Here is a 6000-nt window from a genome sequence, read left to right as displayed (position 1 = left end):
TCAAGAATACCCGTTGTCCGAAGCATTCGCTGGCACTTATCCAGGAAACCCTGAGCATCCTCTGACTCAGCACTGCTAAATAATGGAGGTCGAAGCCTCCCAAATCTCTCGAGTCTCATCTGCTCATCATCAACCATAACGAGGACTACCAGGGCCTAAGTAGTTGCAACCGGATGGGCTAGTAGTGCCCCCGGTATCTGAAGTCCCTGCACTACCTGCTCTGGAGTACGGGAAACAGGGGTATGAGTACCTTCCCCGGCCTGAGAAGTGGCTGGTGCAGCCTGGGCCGAAACCACCTGAGCAAGGCCAGTACAAACAGTCAATATTTGTGCTAAAGCCTCATGAAGGCCTGGAATCACAATAGGTATGGCTGGTGCCTGAGCTGATCCTACCGGCTCAACTATATTTGGAATCTACTCCAGAGTTGGAGCATCTAGTGGTGCTACAGGTGCTGCTCCAACTGTTGTACGAGCAAAACCTTGACCTCTACCTCGTCCCCAGCCTCTACTACGGCCCCGGCCTTTCGTGGCCCTAATTGGTGGCACTGATGGCTGACTGTCTGATCCGGTAGTACGTGTCCTTACCATCTATGAGAGAATAGAATAACAGAAATTTAGTTTCTGGAAACAAAAAATTCGCACGACAGAATACAGGATAGTGAAATCTTTCTAAGGGTTCGGCAGCCTCTCGAAGATAAGTACATATGTCTCTGTACCGATCCGCAAGACTCTACTAAACCTGTTCATGACTCGTGAGACCTATGTAACCTAGGCTCTGATACTAACTTGTCATGACCCAAAATCCTAATCTGTCGTAATGGCGCCTATCGTAGTACTAGGCAAGCCGACATTACGGAATAATCCCAACACTTTTACTAGAAAATGAATTAAAGCAGTTTTAAATAACAAAATTTCTCATAAACAAGGATAGAAACCCAAAACTCAAAATGGAAGTCCCAACAACGGAAGTCCCAACAATCGGGGTATCACAGAGTACATGTAACGACCCGGCCGGTCATTTCGAGAGTCATAACCCTGTTTTCCCCATTTCCGCTTATTTATGTGTTGTTCATATATGTTGAGTTGTATCGAGTTGGTAGGTTTTGGTTCGGAGTAGTTTTGGAGTGAAATGAGACACTTAGTCTCTTAGTTAGAAAACTAAGTTAGAAAACTCAACCGGAAGTTGACTTATGAGTAAACGAGTTTGAACTTGGATTTTTATGATTTGGTTAGTTTCGTTGAGTGATTTTAGACTTAGGAGTGTGTCCGAAATGTGATTTGGAGGTCTGGAGTGGAATTAGGTTTGAATTGGCAAAAGTTGGAAATTCGGTAATTTCGGTCGGCAGTGGAAAAATCTGATATCGGGGTCAGAATAGAATTCTGGAAGTTGGAGTAGGTTCGTAGTATAATTTGTGACGTGTGTGCAAAATTTGAGTTCATTCAGACATGGTTTGATAGGTTTCGGCGTCGTTGGCGAATTTTGGAAGTTTAGAAGTTCTTAGGCTTGAATCCGAGGTTGAATTGGTGTTTTGGTATTGTTTTGGGTGTTTAGAAGGTTCGAATAAGTTCGGGTAGTGGTATATGGCTTGTTTGAATTATTGGTTGAGGTCCCGAGGGGCTCGGGATGATTTCGGATGGGTGTCGGGGAGTTTGGAAGTTGAAAATTTCATAAGACTAAAGTTTCAATTGAGTTCGCACAAGATCTAGCTTCAAATGAGCATAACTCTCATGATACGAAGTGTTATATGGTGTATTACCTATCAAAAGAAAGGTCTCTGTGTATAGTTTCCAACTCTTGAAAACCATTTGTCATTTGGACATTCCTACAACATGTTATGACCAAATTACCAAAGTCTGGAAAAGTGCGATTCTGCGACCAATTCTGCGATCGCAGAATCATTATGCGATCGCAGAAGTAGTTATGCGACCGCAAAATGGTCGCAGACCTATCCAGTGAAGACCATTTCTAGGCATCGATTTTGCGGTGTATTTTGCGGCCCGCATACCCATTCTGCGGTCCATTATGCAACCGCAGACCTACTTTCGGAGGGTTAATTTTTTTATTTTCATAACCCGAACCCATTTTGATAAATAGGCTTTGGGACTCATTTTGGAGCAAAAATCTGACATTTTTTAGAGAGAAAGCAGAGTATTCTAGAGATAGGAAGAAGCTCAAGTGCTTTGTTCATCAAGATCTTATTCAAGATTTGAAATCCAACAAGGAAATATCACAAGATCTTCACCCAAAAGGTAAGGTTCTAACCCTTAGTCTTCAATTTCGAGTTTGGGTAAAGATGGGCGATTAAGAGTATGATCCTTGGGTATAATAGTATCATTTATACATATCAATAAGGTTTATGGAAAGATTGTTGAGTTCAAATGGGTATAGATTGGGTTGAAAATGGTAGAAATCTTCAAAGACTTTAATTGAAGATTTGAGGGTCGAGTTGATGTCGGAATTTGGTGAAATTTGTATGGTTGGACTCGGGTGAGGACGAGGTTTGTTATTCTGTCATTTTTGACTGGTTTCGAGACGTGAGCCTGGAGGCCGGGTTTGAGCCAATTTCAGATTTTTGGCATATTTATGTAGTTTTTATTGTGGAATTCGATTCTTTAAACTATGTTGATAGTACTATTCTTATTTTAGTTAGATTCGGAGCTTTTGGAGACCGAGTACCGAGACGAAGGCATCCCGAAATAGGATTTTATGTTGTTAAGGTATGTAACAGTTTTAACTCTGGCTTTGAGGGTATAAACCCGGAGAATTTGATATTATGTGACTATTTGGAGGTGATACCCACGCTAGATGACGGGCGTGTGGGTGTATACCTCGAGGGATTGAGACTTGATCCATCCCGTGAGGCCTCATGACCATCATCTGTGTTTACGTAGTTACTTGTTGTTGAACTTATCTGCCTTCATGTTAGAGATCATGCTTAGGCTTTATTCATGCTCACATTATTTGTACTCAGTCATAGAAATTATTGTACATGTTTACCTCAGTCTCTATTATTTGCTAATATGATATGATACTTGATGTGGGTTGTGTTCCCTTATTTGTTTATGATGGTGAGGCTAGTAAGGTACATGAGTGAGTGAGGCCGAGAGCCTGGTTGTGAGGATATTAAACCATAGCGTGTGAGTTGTCCGCGTAGCACGTGAGTTGACCGTGCGGGTCCAGGTATTGATACCATAGCGCGTGAGTTGTCCGCGTAGCACGTGAGTTGACCGTGCGGATCCAGGTTTTGATATGATGGCACGTGAGTTGTCCGTGCTTAGCGCTTGGGCCTTGGGATCCCCTCCGGAGTCTGTACACACCCCCAGTGAGCGCAGGTACCTATTGAGTGTTGAGTGCTGAGTGCGAGTATTGAGTGCCGAGTGCTGAGTAATGGAGTGACATTGTTGTGAGGTTGCATTTATTTTTGATGTGTTGCATTTACCTGTTAATTTCTTTGTGGCATTTTTTGAAATTTATGGAATTTACTTGTTTATTCATGTTTATTGTAAATTGTGAAAATAAATAATTGAATTGTTCTACTTAGCTCGTCATTACTACTCAGTTCCTTAGTTATTTCTGTTACTACTGAGTCGGTTGTACTCATACTACACCATACACTTTATATTCAGATCCAAGTGAGTTAGAGCGCGATGGTCGTTGAGTTCAGGCCGGCTATATTTGGAGACTGCAAGGTAGCTGCTAGCGTCCGCAGGACCTTGTTACTCCTTTTGTCATTTCTTCTTTTGGACAGTTAGACAGTTTATATATCATAGTTCATAGTTTTAGACGCTCATGACTTAGTGACACCCCGATGTTTGGGGCTCGTTTCCGTATTTTCTATAATTATATTTAGAGTTGATTTAGTTTATTAAAAATTCAAATGTTGGAAATATTTTATTAAATTCTTATAATCGATTTAGTAGTAATATTTTGGGAAATAGACTTGCCTTGTAACACGATAGGTGCCATCACGACCATGGTTAGATTTTGGGTCGTGATAGTACATGAGCATCTATGCATCACAAGTGTGGAGAACACGGTCTATAATAGGCTGAGACTAAATACAATAAACAAGAAGATAGAAAAGGAGAGACAAGGTCTGCGAAACACTGGTAGCTACCTCAGAATCTCCGGAAAAACCGCGCGAAGAAATCAACACCCACTGTGTCCGAGAACACCTAGATCTGCACACGAAGTGCAGGGTGTAGTATGAGTACAACCAACTCAGCAAGTAACAATACTAAATAAGGAACTGAAAGTAGTGACGAGATTCACAACTAAGTCCAATTACAGTAATTTCCAACATAAGAAAGTAGGCATGCTTGCAAGTTCAACAATTAAGACCTAAACAGTAATTTCATATCAAGTTCAACTGGAACAGAAGATAATATCTCTCAAAATTTTCCAAAACAGTGATATATGACAGCTGAAGTACAACAATAATGAAATCAATGCATCCTCTCAGAGCAACAGTCACTTAGTCCTCCCATTCACTCCAACCTCACAATCACTCTACATTCGGCACTCGCACTCAGTAGGTACCTGCACTTACTGAGGGGGTGTACAGACTCCGTAGGGGCTCCTTCAGCCCAAGCACTATAATTCGTACGGACAACTCACATGCTAGTATAATATCTGGATCCGCACAGACAACTCACGTGCTAGTATAATATCTAGATCCGCACGGATAAATCATGTGCTATAGTATTAATATCTCACAATTACGCCCTCGGCCTCATTCAGTCATAAATCTCTCCAGTCTCACAGGCTTTCAAAAATCATGAAAATCATCCCCAACAGAAATGATATAATGCATCAATAATGAACAATAAATATTGAGATGTAATATGTAAGTAAAACTATGACTGAGTACAAAACAGTAATTTAGCAGATAATTCAACATGTACACGACCTCTGCGGGTCCCTACAGTGTCAACACATGGTTTAAACAATATTTATAGTTCGATTTCTCTAATACGTGGAAAGATGTACGGACAACAATAAATTATTCAACTACACATATCCATGGAATTAAACTAGTTACAATTCCTACAGTTCACGTCCACACTCCCGTCACCTAGCATGTGTGTCACCTCAAAACTAATCACATAACACAAAATTCGGGGTTTCATATCCTCAGAACCAAATTTAGAACTGTTACTTACCTCAAATAGTGTAATTCTTTATTCTGTTATGTTTTTGCCTCGCGAATCGGCCTCCGAACACCTCAAATCTAGTCATAATTAATTCGATTCAGTCAATACAAATTATATGACTTAATTCCATATGAAAATACTAATTTTCCAACAAAATTCAAAATTGCACTCAAAAATCGCCTGCGAGACCCACATCTCGGAACCCGAATAAAGTTACCAAATATGAACGCCCATTCAACCACGAGTCCAACCATACCAAATTTACTAAATTCCGACATCAACTCGACTTTCAAATCCACAAATCTTAATTTCAAATCCCTATGCCTAAATCCTCTAATTTCACCTCAAAAATACATAATCTAGTCGAAATAGTCAATGATAATTCCATATTAGTGACTAACAATGATCATAAGTGACTTACCTCAAGTTTTCCCGTGAATTTCCTCTGAAAAATTGCCAAACCGTGTGTTTGAAGTACAAAAATGAGAAAGAATCTCGGACCCCTCTATTTTTGTATACTTCCCAGTACTTCCGCTTCTGCAGAATAATTAACCGCGTCTGTGGTTCCACTAGTGCGGAAAATACACCGCTTCTACGGCTTTGCCTAGGCTGCCTGGCCTCCTCTTTTGCGATCGCGTATCCGCTTCTGCGGACTCGCTTCTGCGGCTTCAGCGCTTCTGCGGTTTTAGCGCTTCTACGGTCGTGCAGTCACAAATGCGATTTCCCTTCTACGGACCATCTGCTCGCTTCTGCGAGCTCTGCTTCAACCCACGCCTGGCTGCTTCTGCAATGGACCACTCGCTTCTGCGAGCTCGCACCTGCGATCAAAACTCTGCAGGTACGATTA

The sequence above is a fragment of the Nicotiana tomentosiformis genome, chromosome 1 (genome assembly GCF_000390325.3).
Source record: "Nicotiana tomentosiformis chromosome 1, ASM39032v3, whole genome shotgun sequence".
In the NCBI taxonomy this organism is placed as follows: Eukaryota; Viridiplantae; Streptophyta; class Magnoliopsida; order Solanales; family Solanaceae; genus Nicotiana; species Nicotiana tomentosiformis.
The sequence above is the reverse complement of the archived record's forward strand: the minus strand, read 5'-3'. Positions refer to the sequence as shown.